The following is a 25,951-nucleotide window of genomic DNA, read 5'->3' as shown; positions in this document are numbered from 1 at the left end:
TGGAAAAGAGATATCCCAAAGGTGGTACCATGATAGGAATACCGGGATTTGATGATGGAATCCCAGTGAAATCGAGGGAAACCCTCAAAAATCGTAGTGACGACTAGTGCATTTGTTAATTTTTTTCGTTTTATTACGTTGTATTACTTGTCGATGTAATTGTAGTCGATTTTTTTCGTTTGCGAGCAAACACAATTACTTTTATAATCTTTGTTATAATTTATAACCGAGTCTTACCAGTAAGTTGTCAAAGATACTTGTACTTATTCTCAGTATTATGACGACATGGTCACGGGAAATCCGTATAATTAATACATAGTTCATAGTAACTGGATATTTAATAACATAACGTTCAGCTAGTCGTACCTTTGTATATCGTGTTAGATGAAGCCCCGTCCTAAAAGTTCCGTACCAGCGTGTAGTTCTTAACGAGTGCTTCGGCTACACAATAATAAGCCCACTTACAAAGGCTAAAAGGTGCTTAATTCCTACCTCTTACCGAGCCCCATTCAGCCTCATACCGGGTAGTTTCCTGTGCAATTGAGAATATTCCCATTCGAAACGTTAAAGACGAAATGTTGTGAAAATTCGAGACGTACCACTACCCTTTGAAAATTATACTCATAATTGTAATATTATTTCAGTGTATTACGAATGAAGAGGTAAAATAAACTTGATTTACAATACGCGAGCGTTCTTACGTTCGTGTAATGAAATATACGAACGTTTTCGAGATAAATGTATGTGAACGTTTTAATGCGGTGATTGTTAATGTTTCGAATATAATCGTATTTTAATAAAGAGTCTATGAAAATAATAAAGAAATAAATATAATTAACGTTTACACACAGTGAAGATAGAATAATGCTTGGGTTTTGGTAAACTGACTGATATATGTACATTTTTTTATATTTATTTTTTATACTTTATCGTACCACAAATGATGATGATGATGAATGATGACCACAAATACATTAGAAACAAAGCATAAAGATAGTTACAGAGTGTGAAGTACGGGGGACTTAGCTAATTAGCCATTTCTTCCAGACAACCCAGACTACATTTATTGAGAATTGAAAGTCTTGGAGCGAAGAGCAGGACCACTACTTTGATCGACTATCAGGAATGTATAGTATTGATAATATACATTCAAAATATATTCCATTAGGGAACAATGATATCATTTTTCATTAAATATATAGAATATATAATAGTAGGTTCTATCGAGACATTTTATACCACAGAGGGTAATTTTCCCAGTTGTGGAATATTTACCGGTTAATTATTACCGCTCTTTATGTTCACACTCCATCATTACAGCCTATACACACACAGCCTATACAACATATGTTCACACTTAAATAGTAGGGAATGTAGAATTTATAATAATTCATTCATCATCATCATCATTTCAGCTTATCACAGTCCACTGCTGGATATGGGCCACCACAAGTTTGCGCCAAAAATGGCGTGAACTCATGTGTATTGCCCACAGTCACCACGCTGGGCAGGAGGGTTGGTGACCGCAGGGCCTGCTTTGTTGCACCGAAGACGCTGCTGCCTGTCTTCGGCCTGTGTATTTCAAAACCAGCAGTTGGATGGTTATCGGCCTTTTTAAGTTCCAAGGTGGTAGTGGAACTCTGTTATCCCTCAGTCGCCTCTTAAGACACCCACGGGAAGAGATGGGGTGGCTATATTCTTTACTGCCGTAGCCACACAACAGTTACAACAGTATAATTAATAGTGCTAACAATTCTCGTGGGTCTCCCCACCGTGCCTCAGAGAGCACGTTAAGCTATCGATCCCATTTGTAATTATAGAGAGGTATCTATTTTCTGTGTTCTAAAGACTGGAATAGGCAGCCATTAACACAAACAATTTGTTTTATAATTGAATATAAATATATCTATTACAATCTGAAACTGAAATCTGATAGTGATCGTTACTCATAATAGAGAATATATCCGCCAACCCACCGTGAAGCAGCGTCATGGATTAAACTTTGAGTCTTACCTCCTAGATTGAGAATCAGGCTTATGTGTAACCTGAGATGTTACAATAAAATAGGCTTAGATTTATAATTCATGTTTTGATGTTAGCGGATGAAAATCAGTCAATTTAAGTCATTGATAATTGTAACCATACAACGTTATGCAGAGGAGAGAAAAAATAAATAAATTCGTATTTCAAAAGTAAATTTTTATCGAGTGCCATTTTAAGGTATAAATTTAATGTATTTGACACGTCCACTAGCAAACACATATAAATTAATAGTTTCACGTGAAAACGAGTTTTTATGCAAAAATTACAAAACTGGCCAAAATTAAAGGTATACATTTAATTATGATTATTTATTTTAATTTCTGAAACCTAAGGTGACGAGACCTCCTGGAATGAGGCATAGGGTCGGCGATACTTCTGGTGTTGCAGACGTCTATAAGCTATAGTAATTGATTAACATCAGGTGAAACGTACGCTTGTTTGCCGACCTAGTTCTATAAAAAGGAGATAATAGGCTAGTGTAGTGAGCACAGCAACTGCGTAAGCTGTCGTGATTTCAATCCCGCTCATGACAAATGGGATATTTAGCTTCATAGGAGTGAGTCATGAATAATTTATTTCGACAAGTTTCGAATTCAGACGCATCACGCGGTGCGATATATCGAACGCCATCTTTTAATAAATATTTGGAAAGAACTATTTCACCTATAACTCTTACAAAAGAAAATAAATTAAAATAAAAGAATACTGTATTTTAACGAATTTAATATAAAAACTCTGCTATGTTAAGATCACTTTAGCGTCTTAAGAATTTTAAAACGTTTTTTAACTCTTGTATTGTATATCTAGTACAATCTTAATGCTTAACTTAGGGGCGTTTAATAATGTTTTAAAGATGTATATATCTAATATATAAAATTCTCGTGTCGCGGTGTTTGTGGTTAAACTCCTCCGAAACGACTTGACCGATTCTCATGAAATTTTGTATGCATATTGGGTAGGTCTGAGAATCGAACAACATCTATTTTTCATACCCCGAAGTTATAGGGGGGGGGGATCAAGGTGGCTAATAACATATATGGCAAAACAACGTTTGCGAGGTTAGCTAGTAATAATATATCAGTTCAATAACTAAACTAATTCGAAACTTTATGACGAACCATATAATAATATTTCGACCTTGATGAGTTTAAATTATAAGTTCGAATATTATTAAGGTTCTGTTGTCAAAGAATACACTATACTTTTATAAAAATTAACAAAATTAGTAGTAGGTATATATGCGTGTGTGTGTCATATACATGGTGTGTAATATTTTTTTATTGACTAAATGTGTTTTTAGGCATCATTTTAAAAAAATTAGCATTCCGCACTCCTTTTTATATATACTATAAGTTAACGAAATTTCATACTCCTCCGTCTGGACAATTTTCGTAAAAAAGGATACAAAGTTTATGCTTCACGTATTAATATATAGATATTGCAGTTGATAAAAAAATGGAAACGTCGATAGAAAAATTCGGAAATTTAAGAATATTGACAAAATAGGGTTGAACTTAAAATATATTTCCTAAAGGGCTTAATCGTAAACAAATAACGAGTCAAAGAAGCTTTACACATAAAATGTGATGGACAAGTCAGCCCTGTTTGTTTGGATCGTGTAGAAGAAATGAATGGATCGATTCAGCATGTAACATACCACTGCTGGGCCTAAGTGTCTTTACCCATGTAGCAGAAAGATCGCAGCTTTATCCACCACGTTGCTTCACTGCGGGTTGGTGGAATATATTAATAAATAGGCATAAGTCCGCCCACTGTACTATACAATCTGATGTGTCCACTTTTCAGTATTACTTACAATCTTTTTGTAGTTTACAATAACGTCTATAGTATTATTATTATTATATACTTTATTGCACTAAAAATAATATACAGAAAAATTATACATAAAGTTGATGGCAAAGGTGGACTTATCTCTAGAAGAGATCTCTTCCAGTCAACCAATGGTCATTAGAGTGAGTGTCATATAGCGGGAACACAGGGCAAGAAATAATAGCGTATACTAATATTATAGAACTGAAAACTTTATTTAAACGCGCTAATCATAGGAACTATTGGTTCGAATTGAAAAAATTATTTTTGTCTTGAATAGCCTATTTACCGTTAAAGGCTATTATTTCCTTCAAATGCATGTGAAACTGCAAGACACAGCTTGTAAGTAAATAAAATAATACGTATAAGAAAATGTTTATACTTTTTAATGGCACGATTTGTAACTCAGTTTTCGTGCAACCGCTTGAATGATTAATACATTTATACCATGTTCCACATACCACGGTACGGAACACCCCGCTAACTATATGCACGTGAAAAAGCATACGCCCTTGTTGTTTATTACGCTTCATTTTGGTAGAGCTATAATTTTAAATAATGAAAATTGTTGATTAAACTTATGATAATGGATGGATGGACGAATTTTTTGACTGTTGTAACAGTGTGTTAAAATGTTTGATGGAAGTAAATGGGTTTAAGTAGCTTATTATGTGTGTGTGTGTGTGTGTGTGTGTGTGTGTGTGTGTGTGTGTGTGTCTGTGTGTGTGTATTTTTTTTTATACAACTAGGTCGGCAAACAAGCGCCCGGCTCACCTGATGGTAAGCGATTACCGTAGCTTATAGACGCTTGCAACACCAGAAGCATCGCGAACGTGTTGCTGACCCTTTTTTTGTTGTTTTTTTGCTGAACCTACCCCAGACTACTCTAGGTAATGTTGATTTTTGCGTAAATTGTGGTTGTTGAAATGTCTGTCGATATAGAATGAGAAGGAAAATAGAAGTTAGAAGTTCAATCTTGAATGACATGTAAGATATGACTAAAATAACCAAAACCAGTTTTTTTGAAGAGTCAGTAAATGCTGAATTTCTTGCCGATTCTTCTCTGCAGAACCTACACACTTGATTTGAAAAATCACGCTTGAAAATTGTTTTGGAGCCTACTTGAATACACTACTTTTTTATTTCTATTTTTATAGCAGGTGGAGCTGAATCAAACACACAAAAATAAAAAAATTAAGAATGTGTTAGCGTACCTTAATTCTGCTAATTGCTCTGTGATAGTATGTCGTGCAGCGTGGGACGTCCCCCGGCTCGCTGGCCGACGATATATGTAAGATTGCCGGTGTAGGCTGGATGAGGATGGCGGAAAACCAAGATGTCTGGCGCGAGCTTGGGGATGCCTATGTCCAGCAGAAGACTGCAATAGGCCGAACTGACTGAGTGACTGGTATATCATGGGGTTTTAGTTAGTGAGTGTCCGACAAAACTCTCCCTATTCCATAAAGCGAAGAGTATTCGTTAAGATTTCTCCATAATAGAAAAATAAATTATATTCTCTAAGTATACGTAGAACGTAGAACGTGTAACTTCTTTAAACGTTCCCGTTCAAATCAATATCCTTTTTGCTTATAAATACGTTTCGTGTAAATGAATTCGTTCACCTGTGAATTTCAAATTGAAATGTTAAAATGAAACTGAAGTTGATACCGCGCTTGTCAGGTATATTTTTTTCTTTTTGCGATTGTTGACTTGCCTTCAAGTTCCAATTTATTTGGTCTAAACTAATTTTATTTTGCATTAAATTCTGTGTTTTAATTCTATACCTTTCAATATGCACCATATTTACATACTTCCATACACTACTCTGTTAATAATATATTGTGTTTTATTAGCATGTTTTTTTCCATTTTATTTCATCGACCCTGCTTCGCTCATCAATATCCTGAGTACAGATTGTGGTTTGTGTCTGGGCATCTCCAGGCTTTCCTTCAGAGTAGATTACAAATATCATTTTTTTTTATTTAGGAAAACTGTTGAGGACCTCACCACTGTGCTGCAGATTGGCTGTTTATAATATTGAAATAGCACTCATATTTATCATCTGTTGAAACTACAAAAGCGTTCAGTTTACAAAACATATATAAATAATTTTTGTAAGCTGACACAAATGCTGTAATTGTTAGAACTTTATACTTATTTCGCTGAATACTTTAATCACAAAACTCCCATCGTCATTGTAGGTTAAAAGCCTTCCATTACCGACCGTATCGACCGGATAATCCTTTAATGGAATCAATGCAAGCCTTATGTTAAATATTCTACAGCAACAGGTGGCTAAAAGCATTAAGCTGAATGCGTTTTTATCAAGTATTATGTTTATATTAACAGTTGAATGATAATAACTTTTATTATGTATATTTTTTATTATTCATATTTACAATTCAGAACTTAAGAACTAAATATTTACAGATAGTTATATGCTGACAGCATTTCCCCACTGAACCGCTAGGCCTATTCTCTGGGCAAAAAATGCACCAGCCCTCTTATCACCAGTGGAGGCAATAAGGCGAGGATCGATTTGAGGCGAGGCGATTATCTCTTTTAATTGTATTGTATTTTAACAGTTTGTATATTTCCTTATTCTAGGAAAGTAATTTCTATCTGTGGACTTGTCATCTAAAAATGTGAAACTATCAGTTATATTTTCAATATCATATTAAAAATCCGTCCCAGTGGCGTTCGAACCTGCATTTTCGACTTACCGTGTCGGTGCTTTAGTTAAATAAGCTATGCAACGATGTATATATAATATAGATGGCGCCACGGTCGCTTAGAACCGAATATAATATAATCATCATTTCAGAAATTTCGACCTAGCGGGTACATCGTCCCATAGCTTAATATTTTGCTTTGATATGATATTCAAAATCTTAAGAATTTCCTCATGTTTGGGTAACACAAAAATAAAATAATAAAAACTATTATACTATAATTTTCTATTTATACTACGTGGGCGTCAAAATTGCGTACGGCTTACCTAGTAATTAATTAACATAGCGAACGCCTGCAACACTAGAAGCATCGCAAGCCCATTGCCGGCCCTACCCTCAATCAAACTAGGAGCTCTGGTCACCTTACTCGCCACAGAATCATAACATACTTGAAAGCACTATTTTTAGCTGTGGTCTTTTGTAAGGTCGCAAGGTATATCCCCAGTCAGACTGCTCCACATTTTGAGCGGGAAACTTACTGCTGTGCATTTCGTCAGTTAAAAAATTAAGTAATAAATGAAAACCCATGACTAACTAGATTTCGAAGTTTATAGTGATCAGCTCTTGGTGTTACAGGCGCCCATATGCTATGGTATTCGGTTACCACCAGGCGGATGGTATGTTTTTTTTTTATGTCACTAGGTCGGCAAACAGGCGTACGGCTCACTTGATGGTAAGCGATTACCGTAGCTTATAGACACCTGCAACACCAGAAGCATCGCAAGCGCGTTGCCGACCCAATCCCCAATCCCCCCAGGTATGGTATGATTATCTACCAACTTTATATTAAAAAAGGTAATGAAAATATAAGACATCAAAATTCAGGTGAAACCGCGAGAAAACCTGTATACGACAGTTTTTAATACAAATTAAAGAAATTAACCGCATTAAATTGATTACATTCCAAACCAATGCGGACTCGCAGTTCTAATTCGGTTCACCGTATGATTGATTAACGGGCTGATAATAATCAAGCTACAAAATAATATCAATGGGAAGTTTGTTAGTATTGTTATCAAGTTATAGCGTGTCCCGCTTTCAGCGTGTCTGTCCCGATTTTATAAAATTATGTCCCGAGAAATTTGTATATTGCGATATGAGTTGAATAGATATTCTCTGTGTATAGAATTAATTATTATTGTCGAATTTATCTTTGCTGATAATGTCATTGGAATTAGGTTTTAAAACTAGAAGTTGAGTTAATAAACACTATATAATACTTAAGTAATATTTTTTTTTAAATACAACTAGGTCATTAAATACCTGATGGTAAGCGATTACTGTAGCTTATAGACGCCTGCAACACCAAAAGCATCACAAACGCGTTGTCGACCCTATCCCCCCCAGGAACTTTGGTCACCTTACTCAGCATTATATTTTTTCCTATTTTCCAAAATTATACTCGTATAAAGATAATGTATTGTCTAAAATTCACAAATCGTCCCGCTTTTCACAACCCCGTCCCGATAAAACACAACACTACCCACGACCCGATTCCCCATTAAAGTATTAACATGAAAATTTAATTTCTTACACGACAAGATTTCCGTACGAATGATGAACGATTTTACGTTGTTTCAGTAAATCAGGGTTACAAAAAATATTAAACAGTCGCTTTGATCTTAATATAGTTGATGAATTGTCTGAACGCGACATTATGGCCGGAAAATGTTTTTCGTATGAATTATATGGAAATATTTAAAGGTTTCTTGTAATGTTGTTTTTAGCTTTCTTATTGTGTTTGTAATTACGTATACATTTTATATTATATGATTTTACAAGTAATATTTTATTAAATGTAAGCTATGCCATATCTTCTAAGCAATACTGTTTACACACTAATACATAATAGTTACGTTTGCTCTCAAACTAAAAAAAACGACTTCAATTACATCTACGAGTAATACAACGTAATTAGACGAAAAATATCTTAGTAAATACGCATTATTTGAGATAACACGAAAAGTATATGTAAAATCTCGTGAACATGTCAAACACCAGCTTTTTAAAAGGTACACGAATCGATACATCTAGTAAAATGTTATGAGGTAATTAACACGCATGAACCCATGCCTTTTTTTTGAAGTCAGTACGAAACAGTATTCTCTTTATTTGGTTACTCGTGTAAACTAAAATTTACGAAACTAGGTTTCAAAAGTCCACATCAATAGTCATTTTCTCAAGCCAATAAATTTGTATTGGCTGCAGAAAATGTCTATTATAAATAAATTTGTTTTTGCTACATCGGGATTCAGAATAAGAGATCTTTAAGTTGTTGGTTCCGGTTGTTATCATAATACCTGATAGCGATCGTTACTCATAGTAGGGAATATATCCGCCAACCCGCAGTGGAGCATCGTGGATTAAGCTCCAATCCTTCTCTTAATGGAGAACCAGGGGCTTATGCCCAGCAGTGGGATGATATAGGTTGAATCGTGATAATTAAAATCATGGATGAGGATTTCGGAGAACCTGGATGTTTGTCGTGAACTACTGCGATAGGCTGATTCGAGTGAATTAAAATAAAATAATTAATAATTGTGTAATGTTGAACAAATATTGTGAATTGTTTTATTTATTTTATTTTTATACTTTATTGTACATCACAAATATATTACAAACAAAGCATAAAGACAGTTATTGACAGTGAAGTACAATGGGCAGACTTATGGCTAATTAGCCATTTATGTGTGTGAATTGTGAGCTACCCTTATGTAAAAATATCTATAGCTTGCTTTGCTAGTATTTGCTTCAATTTAGTTTTTAATTATGTAAAGAGTTATTTAATTATTATTTATATAATTGTGTAGTCAACCATTGTTGGCGGATGCGCTGGCGGTCGCGGTTTCGATCCCCGCAAATGACAAATATTTGTATTGGCCATACAGATGTTTGCCGTGGTCTGGGTGTTTGTGCAGTCCTTGTGGGTGTCCCGACCGTGCCTCGGAGAGCACGTTAAGCTGTCGGCGGTCCCGGTTGTTAGTTATCATGTACACCTGATAGCGATCGTTAGTCATAGTAGGGAATATATCCACCTTCCCATATTAACACAGCATGATGGAGTAGGCTCTGATCCTTCTCCTACGTGAGGAAAGAGGTCTATGCCCAGCAGTGAGATATTACAGACTGAAGCGTTTAATCAACTTTTTAAATAAACTAAATTTGAATGAACTAAAGGTGATTTGTTTTCAGACAAAAATAGATTTGAGACTTGGTGTAGCAGGTTTTAATGTTACAAAAAGAAAACCAGTTAGTTTATTTATGTCTCGGGATATGTCTGGAGGTCATGTGATTCATTTTACATGATTTTAGCATTTTGATACTCTGCTTATCAAAATTGCGTCGTTTTAGTTAACCAGAATATACATTGCCCATTCAAAATAAAAGTAAAGTTTAATAATCAATGTAATACTGTCAGTAAATAAATAATAAGTAAATAAACACTTCACACTGAACGGCCCCCAGTAAGATTTTTTTCTGTGTCGGGGGTCCGGAAATACACACAATACACAAGTACAAACATCCAGACCACGACAAACATTTATATGGACAATAAAAAGGTCTGTCGTGAGCGGGGATCTAACTCGCGGCCACCAGCGCAACAGCCAGTGCTTTGACCGCTGCGCAAACGCGTCGTCAATAAAAAGTATATAGCATATAGCTTTCGTAGAAATTCGTTATTTTGTTATATCATTATATATACACAGTAGATATGATTAAACATTCCTATGTCAAATAGACAAAGTTACTAACAGACCGACGTCAAATGGTATCACGGATTAGTTTTAATTTTTCTTCGTACAACGAAACGGAACATTTAGAAAAAAGAAGGATAATTTTAGTAATTATGTAATTCAAACTAAAATACGTCGACATGAGCAAAAAAATGGAATTGTCGAGTCGAAATTGTTTCTCGAAAATCGAGGTTTAATTTCACGGTTAGTTGACTCGGTTAAGATCGGGAAAAAATTTGTTTTAACAGGACAAACGCCACACATTGTTCTACAGTATATAAATACAACTCTGTGCTAAATTATGTGCTTCAATTTTTATATAATATCACGCTACGAAATTTTTTTTAAATAGTAAATTAAGAATACAAGAAAATTGATAATAATTGTGTTAGCTGGCAAACGAAAAAAAAAACCGACTTCAATTACATCAACAAGTAAAGATTACTCCAAAAGTTGTAATCACATCTCGATGAAATTTAAACGTGACCACATGATAAACATCGGCTTTCGATTAAATTAAAAATCATCAAAATCAGTACACCAGGAAAAAGTTGTGCGAATTTTCGAGGGTTTCACTCGATTTCTCTGGGATCCCATCATCAAATCCTGGTTTTCTTATCATGGTACCACACTTAGGGTATCTTCTTTCGAACAAAGAAAGAATTTTCAAAATCGGTTCATAAACAACGAAGTTATCCCGGAACATACATAAAAAATATATACGGTCGAATTGAGTAACCTCCTCCTTTTTTGAAGTCGGTTAAAAAGTGGAAAAGTGGAGTTGTGTGCCTGTCAAATTATGTAGATACCGACTGTCATCTATATATATATATATATATATATATATATATATATATATATATATATATATATATATATATATGTCTATAATGAAACAACTTTTTCGGATTTTATCGCGGTTTATTAGGATTTTTACATGCCCGACGTTTCGGATACGTTAGCAAACATGGTTGCGAAAAAGTTGCGGAAAAGTTGTTTTTATGATGAGTGAAATTCGCGTAAACGTAAGAAAATAATAAACGTACGTGTAAATAAATTAATTTTAAAATCGGAGGTCACATTGCAAAGACGGACCAAAAGTATTACCAAGACGAGTAAGCCTTACAAACTGTACTGTGTAACACAAACGCATCAATAAATGTCTAAAAACGTATTTAATATTTGTAATATCATACTAATTACATGTCAAATTTCAATTATCTATTCAAATTCTTTATTTTTAAGCTGTGTGGCTACGGCAATAGAGAATATAGCCACCCCCTCTCTTCTCGTGGGTGTCGTAAGAGGCGACTAAGGGATAACACAGTTCCACTACCAACTTGGAAATTAAAAACCTGACCGTTGGCGGAATAACCATCCAACGGCTGGCTTTGAAATACACAGGCTGAAGACGGGCAGCAGCGTCTTTGGTGAGACAAAGCAAGCCTTGCGGTCACCAACCCGCCTGCCCAGCGTGGTGACTATGGGCAACACACATGAGTTCACGTCATTTTTGGCGCGAACTTGTGGAAGCCTTTGTCCAGTGGACTGCGTTAGGCTGAAGTGATTTAAATTCTTTATTGTACACAAATTAAAAAATAATAATAATAAAATAAATAGAATTTTAAACACACAAATACTAACGAACAAAGGCGGTCTTATCGCTAAGTAGCGATATCTTCCGTAAAAGATAGAGATGTGTAAAGAAAAGAGAAAAACATATTTACGCGGTAAAATAGTTTTATTATAAATTGCTTAATCAGTTGTTTGCACAGGTGAAATCAAGTATTAACACAATATTTTCCTGGTGTCCACGAAACTGACACAGTTATTATCAATATGACACTCTTTGACCTAAATTCAGTACAAAGACATCGTATTTTGTGTTTCATCTTCGAGTTTTTATGCTATACATAAATTGTATTAAGCTATTTACATATCAGTTGTGTTAATCGACTGCGTTTTTAATTCGACTCTATTATTTTATTATTTATGCATCCTCATAACTTTTTACTGGGTGTATTGATTTTGGCGATTATGTAATAATCGTAAGGTGATAATTGAATGTACATCTCAATTGATAAAAGATGATGAAGGGATTTTTTAAAAATAATTAAGGTTTTTATTTGGCTAATTTTATTCCACCATTATGATAAAATTAGTGTTTAACGACGTATTTCATGACTTCATCAATAATGAAGATCTCAAAATTAATGTATGGATCTTATTTCGTACAGATTTTTAATAGTTATATAATAACATTTATGTTGATATTTATTTTATAAGTTCGTCATACAAAATTGTAAGAATTATGATTTTTTCTAATACTGACGCAGCTGTAATATCAGCAATGAGTGCTTGGCTTAATAGCGTATAGACTTAATAACTGTGCAAATATTGATGTTGCAACGAATCGCTTTGTGTGTTGTACATCGTTCGCTGCACCACATTTTAGTAGTTTGCTAAAGGCTTTTTGATAACATTGCGTTTTCTGACTCATGTATTTTGAAGTGTGGTGTAAATGATAATTGACAAAGGATTCGAAAACTTGTAATAGAACAATAAGTAGGTTTCTTTCAATCAACTGCACAAAAAGTGGTACCGAGTCTGCTAGTTTATCACTGGTCGATGAAGTTGAAGTTGTTTCTTTCATTTACGAGAAAACACTGAGGTAGGACAACTGAGGTAGGGCACAGCAGGAATTTCCTGCTCAAAATATGGAGCAGCCCGACTGGGGTAGTACCTCGACCTTACAGAAGATCACAGCAAAATAATACTGTTTTCAAGCAGTATTGTGTTCCTGTTGGTGAGTAAGGTGACCAGAGCTCCTGGGGGGATTGGGGATTGGGTCGGTAACGCGCTTGCGATGCTTCTGGTATTGCAGGCGTCTATAAGCTACGGTGATCGCTTACCATCAGGTGAGCCGTACGCTTGTTTGCCGACCTAGTGACATAAAAAAAAAAAAAAACACAATTATTTTAATTTGGAGTTTATATTTTTTTCATTTTCTCATAATCACATTCACGAATACCGTTCCAGTACATTCTAAGGTTGACTATTAGGGAATTATTTTAACGTTAAGCTATAAAACCTCTTTGCGGAAAATCGATTAAAATCTATATAGATACTATAAAAATATAATAAGAAGACAGTATAATTAAAGATAGGATTTTATTTTCTTATATTTTCTTCATCTTCGACATTTCGAATACCATTTAAAGCGGTTCAAAAGCGTTACACCGTTATGACGGAAGGTTACGTTCAAAAAGGTTTTGTATCAAGGGCTATTAGCTTGTAGTGAACGTATAGAGTGGCTAGCCTAGCCCGTTCGTGCAGTTTGTAGTGCTTTCTTCGATTTCCGCCTGTGTCTGGGTGTAATTGTTTGTAGTTATCACAAAAAAAATTAGCTATAACAGTCGGCTGTTACCTATAACAAGCATTAAGTTGCTCACCATAGGAACAGACGACCGTGTGTGTATATTATATGATAAAGAGGTTTTTTTTATAAATTAACCGGATTTACTTTTGTGTCGGGGTCAGAAAACACACAATACACAAGCACATATTTCCAGATCACGACAAACATCTATATGGCCGATACAAATGTCTGTTGTGAGCGGGGATCGAACTCGCGACAGTCAGAGCTGTGTCCGTTGCGCCAACGCGACAGAGTGCTACAACACTAGGGCTTAAAAGCTCTAAAAGTCATTTAAATCATCAATCATAACAATTAATTACTGTTCGATCAAAGTACGTTGGTACTGAACAGTACTTGTTGCGTTTTGATAGATGTAAATGTCGTTTTTTTCCTTAAACATTTATATTTTGCACATTATATTTTAAGGCATTTCAGTTATCAATATCACCAAATATTAAATATAGCTATTAAATTCTAGCACCATTACTTTTTTTTAAAATTACGAACGCTAATAGTTGATATTCACGTGTTTTATCCGCTGTCATACAGCTGCTGCCCCGAAGAATGTTTTACTATTGACAGATAATAAATATCTATAGATGTTTTATTATTCTTCATTATTAATCGGAAGATCACAGCTAAATAATATTACTTTCAAGCAGTGTTGTGTTTATGTTAGGCAAGTGAGTAAGATCTTCTGGATGGATTGGGGTAGGTTCGAAGACGTGCTTGCGATGCTTCTGGTGTTGCAGGCATCTATAAGCTACGATACCCGCTTACCATCTGGTGATTTGTACGTTTGTTTGGCGACCTAGTTGTATAAAAAATGATAATAAAAAGCAAAGCAAGACAATAGACATACAAATAAAATTTAAAATCAAATTAAACGGAATATTGCATTACAAGTAATTAAGACACGAATTATGCCAATTGTTTTCTTATTATATTTCATGTTTTTTTGTGTGAACCGTATCATTGTGTGCTAAATATGTGTGCGATGAAAAAAGAAAACTAAAAAAGCTCCCGCTACTTCTCTTGGTTTAAGCCCCCCCATTGTGTTTTAGTAATTAATGATGTGCGGTCAGCAAAATAACCGTGGATTTGGTTCAGATTTTCGGCGTGTGCTATTTTATTATTATCTAATATTATATTGCACATTTGAAATTATATTAGGAAATATTATAGCTTAAAAAGGTGCAAAGGCGGCCTTATCAGATATTCCATATCAAGTTTCCTTACCAGATATTAGAAAACGAATATTACTACTTTTGTTTTCAGGGATTCCTGGAAGTTACCAGAAGTATAAATGGAAGTTTAATTCCCTTTTTGTCTCAAACAGCTTATTTATTAATAGATCAGATAAATTAAAGAAATTTTTGTCATTTTAAGCACTGTATTCTTTGTATTTAAACATTAAGGAATTTTATATTTTTTAAGAGTTTCATTTGAATAAAAAATGATTAATAACGTTCTTTTTTCCATCAATTTCTTTTTTATATAGTTTATATTTTGCTAACGAGGAGGGCCTCAAATTCTTTATTCAAAAATCTTTTTTATTAAATTTCCATGTATCCTTCTATTTTCGCATATTTAAAATGGCGTCGTTGTCTTTTTTAAATAGTTTATATTTAGCTTACGAGGAGGGCCTCAAATTCTTTATTCAAAAATCTTTTTTATTAAATTTCCATGTATTCTTCTATTTTCGCATATTTAAAATGGCGTCGTTGTAGATTATCACACTTTATCCATTTTTATACTTATTTTTAAATTTTTAAGAATTTTTCAACGTTCTTGCTTGATTAATTCGAGCAGACCTTGTTGCACGTATAAGTATAATTATTCAATTATCTATCTCTAATCTAAAACGAGTGTTTGATTTTCAGACGTCCAAATTAGTAGCCAGGAATCCAACACCAGCGTCGTTTAATATCAATTCCGGGTGGCCCACGCGGTTCTCGAAAATTCGGTGCATAAATTAAACTGGAAGGTAGGTGGAGGTGGACGTTGCTTAATTAGATCCTGTGATAGTCGCTCTGAATCCATTTGATAGAAGAAGTTTCCTAATATAATTTTCCACGGAATAACGAGTAAAGTGTTTTTCATTTTATTTTGTTAGCTTTTCGGAGTGAATGAGTTTGATGTTTGAAACTGATGCGTTAACATTCGCTTAATATCAGTTTTTTTTTTTTTTAATATTCATTTTTTCTTATTGTTGTGGGACTACGGCAGTAAAGAATACAGCCAACCCTTTTCTTCCCGTAGGCGTCGTAAGAGGCGATTATGAGATAACACAGTTCCATTACCACATTGGATCCTATAAAGCCGACCGATGGCGACATAACCATCCAACTGCTGGCTTTGAAATACTCAGGTCGAAGGGCAGTAGCGTCTTTAGTGACAAAGCAAGCTCTATGTTCACCAACCCGCCTGCCCAGCGTGGTGACTATGAGCAAAAAACACGAGGTCGCGCCATTTTTGGCTCGAATATGTAGAGGCCTACGTCCAGCAGGGGACTGCGATAGGCTTGTAAGTGATGAGTTTTTTCTTATTGCATATTAAGCTTGAACTTTTACAGTTTTTCACACGCATATAATATGGAAGAGTCCGTCGCTAGCTAGCGAGTAATAATCAAGCTATTTTAAGTTTTATTAAAAAGTTAATCGAAACAAACAAGCTATTCCACAATAATATACATCCAAACAAAAATTAAAAAAAAATCGTAAAATTGCTTTAAATGTTGCTAAAAAGTGAAGACAATTATAATTAAGTCAATTTAACTGTTTAATCTTGAAATTATGTCTGTGTTAATTTCTTTCAAACAAAACAAAACAAACAAGTGATTGTTGTTCACAAATAATAATTACGTTGAAGTACTATTTAAAAAAAAATAGTGTTGCATGTTTCGTTATCGAGTTATAAATGACCGTGTTTGATTTTAATTTAAAGTTGATAATATTTTCCTGTCGACGGTACGAAAGACAGCTTTGCATAAAGAATGATCGATTGCTTTAAAGCAGGTGGATCAGTGTAATGAGTCATTAGTGGATTATTAAGGGATATGCAACAAACGCGTAATTACACATTAAAAAATAAAGGACTACGAATGATGTCTTTGTGATTTTCATAGCCCTGTTGTTTTTTTTTTTTAATACGATATGTTTGTGAGCGTTTCGTGGAAATGTGAAAAGAAACTCTAAAAGCAAAGATGTCGCAAGAAGTTAAGTTTTGAATGAAATAAAGAATATTTTCATTTATTTGTGACATGCAGTGTCGAATACCCAAATATAACTTAATTAAAATTAAATTAAAAATTGATTTGAAAAAAGAATAAATGAAATAAGTTAATGAAGACTTGTATCATTTATTTTCATTTAACGCAAACTTTCAGTTTTTTAACGTTTTTCTTATACATAATGTTAATTGTTAAATTATATTTATATAAGGAAAAACTAACTAAGTCATACTCAATATGTATATAATTATTTTTTCTTCTATATATTTTTAGGTCTTTCGTCTTAGTTGTTGGTTTTATATTATCGATATCGACATCTCTTTAACACCACCTTTGAATAACTAATTGCACAACACACAAAAAAATCGTATTGTGCAATTAATTGTTCACGGAAAGTAATTATCACTAATGGCTATAAAACATCATATTGTGACTTATGATAATATTACAGCCGCTCTGGTGTAGTGGTGTGAGTACTCGCCTAAAACACCGGCGATTTGCGGGTTCGATTCTCGCTCAGGATGGATATTTGTACTTGCACATATATTTCTTTACGATTTGGATGTCTATACTAGTGAATGCTTGTGCTCCCCACCGTGCCTTGGAGAGCACGTTAAGCTATCGGTCCCGGTCGTTATCTGAAATACCTAATAGCGATCGTTATTTAAAGTAGGCATCCGCCAACCCACAGAGTAGCCGCGTGTTGGATTAAGCTCCGACCCTTCTCCTAAATATACAAAGAGGCCTATGTCCCAGCTGTGGGATGTTAGAAGCTGAATGCGACTTATGATGGCAAACGGAAGACAAATGTTACTATAAAATATATACGCTACGATAATAGTAAACAAAATACGTATATAAAAATATAATTAAAATGACATATTAAAAAAAAACACATATAAATACTATCATAACGTGTTTGTTATATGTACGTTTAATATTGTGTTTGTGTGTGTAATTTACACGAGCGTACCGTCGTTCAAGTCTAAAATAGAGTTAAAACTGCTTGAGTCAGTCACGTATGAGTCAGTCAGTTAAAATTAATATTCGATTTCTCAGCTTCATGTCACTTTAACGCGAGCGTCTCTGTTTTTGTTTTCTACGCTTGCGTTAACATGCTCTGTATGATGATATGAGTAACTGAAAATTAATAAAGAAAATAGGATTACTGAAATATATATTATTTTTTGGTTATCCCATGGAACTAAATTATTTATCGTATTAAGCTGATTTGTTATAAGTCTGTCGTAGTTAATTGACAAAAAATAATCCTATATCAAGTTAGTTAAATATATATATTCTCTTTTTCTTCGCTATATCCTATGCCCAAAGGTTGTCTGGAAGAAATCGCTCTTAGCGATAAGACCGCCTTTGTACATCTTTCTTTTCATGTATCACTTTTTTGTAATGTTTCTTTGTGGTGTACAATAAAGAGTATTTATTATTATTATTATTATATAAATAGTAAAATCTTTATCTTTATTTATTACAAAATAGTAGCAATATCCGTGCGAATAGTTCGCACTAAATAAATAAAAAATTACCGATCGTCAATCATGTTGACGTTGTTTCAGAATTAAAGCAGAATTAAAAAATATAATTTTAATAATTATTTAATTTACGAGAGCAAAAGCTATTGCTTTTAATTATATATATATATATATATATATATATATATATACATTTATAAATTAAAATATTATTATATTTTTTTGTTAGTTATGGACGCCGGTGGAACAAGCAATTATCTATACAATGATATATAATTTATGTGGAGTAATTGTGAGGTTTTTTCTAAAAAGGCAGGCAAACATCTTAACCTTAGCGTATTAATATATAGTTATATGATAATAGAGAGATTATAACAAAATTAAACTAGTTCATTGACAGAGTTGACATTGCTTTTGGCTTGGTTTGAATCCCGCCTAGAGATTATGTGTAATATACACATATGTACTTTATACCCGCCTACATAGCGTGGTGACTATGGGCAAAACTTACGAATACACGCCATTTTTGGCCTATGTCCAGCAGTGGACTGTGATACGCTGAAATGATGATGATGATGATGATGATACACATATTTATTGATAAAATCTATTTAACTATATATTGTACGTAAAACGCAATGTGTGTGTATACCTAACACATTGTGGTGTCTACTCCAGAAACAGACGACTGTGTGTGTATGTTATACAGGCATATATAAGTATATCAGAAGCTCACTTGTATTATATGACTACGTGATATGTTAAAATTCGTCAAACTGCTTATGTTGCGAAGCGTGCCAAGATTAATTTGCATTGTATATTTACAAACATACGTTTTGTTAAATGTCACTCCTAAATATATGAATACAACTAATAAATGTAGTAGTATAAAAAGCTGACAAGTTTATTTGTTTGAATGAGCAAATCTCAGGAACTACTGGTTCGAAATGAAAAATTATTTTAGTGTTTGATAGTTCATATATCGAATAAGGCTATAGACTACATAATATGGATTTTTAATAAGTTTTATCCTGAAATTAACGCCAGTAAAACCCTAAATGGCAATCGTATGTTATCAAAACCGAGTTCACATAATTGAATGGAGAGAGAATCAGTCTTTATACGTTACTGTTGAACATAGCTTTTTCATACAGAAGGTTATTAGCTTAATCTCCTTAGGTGTTACTGTATGTTGGCGGATGATTATTCTACCATGAGTACATTTTTTCTTATATATAACTAGGTCGGCAAACAAGCGCACAGCTCACCTGATGGTAAGCGATTACCGTAGCTTATAGACGTCTGCAACACCAGAAGCATCGCTAGCCCGTTGCCGACCCCAATCCCCCCCAGTAGCTACAATTTATTTCAGAAATCGATGCCTTTTCATGCACACCATACACAGTGAAGAGGTCCACTATATCTATTTTCTACCCAATACAAAGGGAACCGAATAAGCTTTACTGCTTGAAGATTTGTTATATTTTTAAGCGACTTCAAAAAAAAGAGGAGGTTACTCAATTCGACGATATTTTTATGTATGTTCGGGGATAACTTCGTCGTTTATGAACTGATTTTGATAATTATTTTTTGTGATCATGATAAGGAAACCAGGATCTGATGATGGAATCCCAGAGAAATCGAGAGGAACCCTCGAAAATCGTAGTGACGGCTAGTGCGTTTGTTAATTTTTTTTCGTGTACTTACGTTGTGTTACTTGTCGATGTGATTGAAGTGGGTTTTTTTTCGTTTGCTAGCAAACACAATTATTGCTATTTATGATCATACAAAATGGAAAATCAAACTACGACACATTACAGCAGGTCGATAAATCAAAACCTTATGAGTGAGGAGTTGTTAGACTATTAAAATTAACTGCGATTTTAGTCGTAAGAAAAGTTCAGTCTCATGTGAATTGTATTAAATTGTAAAGTTATCCTATGAGTAATCAGTGTAGACATGTGTGCGCACCCGGAAGACCTTGGCTCTATGACGAATTGTGAGTCAGAAGCGTTTTTATTATTAATACTTTCACACAAAAACATTAATGTCTACATACTGTTTGTTTATGTGTGTTTTTGACTTCATTTGATTGGTTAGTTTGACATCGTGATGTAGTTCGTTGTCCTCTTGCAAGGATTGCTGGTAATATATGTTGATAGGTTTGTGTGCGTGAATGGGAAATCTTCGAAATCACTGCCCTTCCTTTTTTTTAAATTTCGATTGGTGATTTTAGTTTTTAAAAGAGTTGTTTATTGATTTTTTTGTCAAGCAATAATACATATAAAATCGGAAAAAAAGTTTCTTTGTATTTTATATATGAAAATCAAAATGAAAAACAGCTTTATTCAAATAGGCCCCAAGAGCGCTTTCGAATCGACATTTTACAAATTAAAACTTTAAAAATAAATTATTATTCATATTAATTATTATATAAATTATTATGGAAATTTAAAGTAAAATTTTACAAATTTATTTAAATTCATTATAATATATATGTACCGTTTTGTTGGATAGCCTGCCGCCATCTTGGAGTTAGTTATTCCTTTGCTGTATAAATTTTAGGACTTCTTAATAAAAAACCGCGATAAGTAGTTTTCACAGTACTCTCTTGATGTTAACTTTACACTACATAAAAAATTTTGAAGAGACAGCAACAGGCGGAAATCTCTATTGGGTACAAGATCGGGGATATATGGTGGATGGATTAGGGCTTCCCAGTCAAACTCTCTAAATTTTTGTTGATTACGTACGAAGACGTATGAGATATCGCGCGTTATCATAATGAAATCCACATTTTTTCTGTTAACCGACTTTGGCCACTTATTCTCAATTTCTTGCTTAAGTCTCATCAACTGTTGACAACAGAAACCCGAATCGATGGTTTTACCCGGCGGTAAAAGCCCACAATGAATGATGTCCCTTTCAAGCCCACCATACACTCAATATCACCTTATTGCATGTCGACTCAGGTTTTGCGATAGTCTGTGTCGTTTGACTGACCTTTAACTACGATCTCTTTTGTATATTGTTATCGTAGGTGACTTTTTGTCATCAGTGAGCAATGTCTTCAAAAATGGTTCCATATTCAGACTCAAACTGTCATACTCAAAACTGTTTATAGTCTATTTTCAAATCTTCAGCTATATCGTAAATAATCAAATGTCAGTCTAGTTCCACTTTTTCAAAAATGTCACCTTTGTCCGTAACTGGGCGACTAGAGCGAAATCATTAAGGCTTCCTGACTAGAAACGCTCAAACCAATTTTGTGCTACTTTTACTGACACTGCATTAGGTCCATAAACGTCAATAATTTTTGCCGCGGCTCGAGTCACATTTTTTCTTTTCAACGTAAAACTATAAAATGCAGTGAATTTCTTCGTTGTATTCAGCTATTTTGGCGAATAGAAAAACAAATGAAAAGTGGCGGGAAACTGTTTTTTACTTTTTAATTTCATTTTTAAAATGTCACCTTTTCACGGTATCAAAACCAGCCAGTTACGAACGATACAACAAAAAAGATTTTATTGCAAAGTTTGTACTAGAAAATACGATAAGACCTTTTCTCCGACGTACATAACAATAACTAACAATAGGACGCAATAACAAATATACTATTAAGCATACAAAATTACTGTTTTACGGCTATAAATGAGAAATATTTTTTAGCTTAATTAATTAAAAATCGATTGAGTCTAAAACCAGTGAACTATTTCCTTTAGCGCAGTAATCTCAATAATTTGCTGGTACGCTAGCGATTCTGTGTTTGATCATTGTTCATGACTGTATGCCTACAGAAATATTTGCTACGTAAAATATATGCATTGCCTACACTAAGAAAAAGTGCATGCGTACAAAGTATACATGTCAGAAGTGAAACTTCTTTGGCAAACTAATTTTTAAGACTCGTCGGAGGCATGAAATTGAAGGATAAGTCAAATCATTCTCTCTTCGTGCATGTCTCCGACTGCATGTTATGTACGACGTTGCATAAAGTTTCGAAGGACTACCGTATTAATATATTTTAAATGTACAGCACAAAATGTTTGATATTGTTTTTATTTATTTCGCTGAATTTGTGTGCATATTGAATTTTTATCTTGTTCCAGCTTTTTCAGTTGATTTTCTATTAGTTATTCTTCACGCAGGCGGGTTTTTTGTTTATTTTTAATTATTATTATATATTTTAAATGGTCACATTATTCTTACAACTAACCAAAACTGGAATTTTTTTACTTTTTGATTAACATTTTATTTTTTATAAAGAAGATAATTGACACTTGTGAGTAATATTTGTTAAAAGAAAATTTTCTGATAATACCCAACCTTCGTCTTCAAATACTTACAGTTATGACTTACTTAGCAGCGTAACCCTTTAAATAATTCACACACCGATCCCTATACAAATAGAGGTCTATTTTAATCAAAACTTCAGCGATGCTAACGCCATAAAACTTGTTAAGTTTTGGGTTGAAGACATTTTGAGACCGCGTCGTTTTGCGCTATCATTGCATTTCGTCTCGATTAGTTTGCATACGATACTTAGTACGCTTCGCTTCAGCCTGTAATATCCCACTACTGGGCATAGGCCTTTTTCCCCATGTAGGAGAAGGATCAGAGCCTAATCCACCACGCTGCTCCAATGCGGGTTGGCGGATATATTCCCTACTATGAGGAACGATCGCTATCAGGTGTACTTGATAACAACCGGGACCGACGTGCTCTCCGAGGCACGGTGGGGAGACCCACAAGGACTGCACAAACACCCAGAGCACGGCAAACACCTGTATGGCCAATACAAATGTTTGTCATGTGCGGGGATCGAACCCGCAACCGCCAGCGCAACAAATACAATCCATGGCTGTAACCTTTGCGCCAATGTGGCGGTGCAATAAATGTAATTATGCGTGTGTATTTGACACGCACACACGCATAATTATATTTTTTTGGTGATTTTCAGTCTGTAGTCAAATTGAAAATTTTAAAACAGGTTCTTTATTTTCATTATTTTTTGGTTTTCTTTAATTTGAAATTTTAATTATGGTCGAATTTCGACCTCTGGGCGGCCTATTACTAGTATATTTAAAAGAGTAACTGCGGAGTTTCTTGCTAGTTCTTCTCTGCAGAATCTGCTCTCCGAACCACCGGTAGCTTCCCTTTAAAAAATAATAAAAATTTTAATTTGTTAAATGACGATTCGAAGGTTTTTTTGAAGCCTATTTAAATAAAAATAATTTTTGATTTTGACTACAATGATTTGAAACGCTGAAATTACGAGTGTGTTCAATATCACATTTAAATTTCAATAAACATTAGAGAAAAATTTGCTTAATAGAAATAAAAAAAAACACGTTTACAAATTTATATTAGGAGGAAAGTAACGCCGATTAAATATTTAAAAAATTGTCTCGGGAAGAATATTCAGTAAAATTTAACGATACGCGATCGAATTTTTTTCGTAACTGCAACAATGCAACAAAAATCACTGGATTTTCCATTCAAAAAACGTAACTCCGTCGAAATGTCCATTGAAAAAATTCCGAATGGCATTCTTTCAATATGGCGCTGTGAATTGGCAAAAATTGACACCCGGAGTGTACGAATGGCGAGCGAGTGAGGACTTTATTTTGTGATGTTTACATTGCTTGTTTGAGAAAGGAGGTTATAAATAAATAAATATTTTTACATACACACACAGTCAACTATTCTTAAGTTAGGCCACTAAATACCTGTTTTAGGTAACAGCCGACTTTTCTGATAATCATCACATCATAGCCTTTCGCAGTCCACTGCTGGACATAGGCCTCCACAAGTTCACGCCAAAATTGGCGTGAACTCATGTGTTTTGCCCATAGTCACCACGCTGGGCAGGTGTGTTGGTGACCGTAGGGCTGGCTTTGTCGCACCGAAGACGCTGCTGCCCGTCTTCGGCCTGTGTATTTCAAAGCTAGCAGTTGGATGGTTATTCCGCCATCGGTCGGCTTTTTAAGTTCCAAGGTAGTAGTGGAACTGTGTTATCCCTTAGTCGTCTCTTACGACAGCCACGGGAAGAGAGGGGGTGGCTATATTATTTGATAACGTAACCACATAGCATAATAATAAATATATGTAAATTTTATATTCAAACACGCCATCTTTAATCTAGAAATAGAAATAGGGCGCCATCTACCGGATATCTGTGCAACTTAGATGCCAAACCGCCATCTGTTATGATTTTATAGAACTAACCGATAAATACACACTAAAGTCGTATAGTAAACATTTAATTTGCAATAACAAATATTGTGATCAATAATTGGTTCAGTAGTTTCGGAGTTTATCCCTAACATACACCGTGACACGAAATTTTAATATATATAGATTAATTATTAACTGTTTCTTTTAATATTTTATATGTACAGATTTAATCACATTAATAATTTTGCATGTACATAAATAATAAAAAGACTAATAACTAAATAAGAACTACTACCGTATGAAGTGGTCAAAAATAAAAATTATAGAAAATTTGCATTACAATAAAAAAAAATTACTACGACGCTATTTTTGTACTTATATCAGCTACGTCACACACACACACACACACACACACATATATATATAGATATGTGGCTAGCATCTAACCTAAGATCTTGGAGTGGAAAGCACGTTAATTAGTACCAATATTAAAATGAAGAAAGTTTTTAACGTACATGTCGATAAAATCCCAATTTACTAAACTGATTTTAATAATTCTACTCAGCATTATAAAGCTACAATATTCAGATAAAAGACCATAATATATCGCGATACAGCTCGTACTGACGAATAAGTCATAAATATCTAATGGAAATATGTGACTGCCGCCAGTATTTTTCAGAAGCTGATACAGACAACAGAACAGATAGACACGTTCCCTTTCTATTTGTACTAACTTATATCTCCCTCTCAACTTCCGTTCGCCTCACACGATCACACTTTTCGTAACGCTCTCGTCACACATTCACCAGCTTACTCCCCAAATTAAGCGTGTGTAGAGAAGTTTTAGTTCAAAAAATCTTTACGTAAACGTAACACTAAAATATGGCGTTACAAATTTCCCTGGGACAGCTTATTTGAAATAAATAATAGAATTTAATTTAATCATCATTTAGATACGAAAAAAATCTTGGAAATAATAAAAGAACCTAGTTCGCTAAGTAGCTATGAATAATTTCAACAAATTTCGTATAAATTTAATAAAGAACAAAAGTTCATTTGCAATTTTGCATATAGATGGAGAACCTTCAACGCCACTTTAGAACTAGTGTAGGTACGGTTGTTTGAAATGTAAAGAAAAACTTTATTTTTTCAGAAGCTATTTTATAAATTAAAAAGTTTTTATATTCGTTGCTTTTTTCTTAAATTTATTTTGCATCAATTCTTTTATTTACTTCAAACACAATCAATTTATAAGAAAAATTTTAACGAAAAATATACATACACAAATAAAT

The sequence above is a fragment of the Melitaea cinxia genome, chromosome 17, assembly GCF_905220565.1.
Source record: "Melitaea cinxia chromosome 17, ilMelCinx1.1, whole genome shotgun sequence".
Classification (NCBI taxonomy): Eukaryota; Metazoa; Arthropoda; class Insecta; order Lepidoptera; family Nymphalidae; genus Melitaea; species Melitaea cinxia.
The sequence above is the reverse complement of the archived record's forward strand: the minus strand, read 5'-3'. Positions refer to the sequence as shown.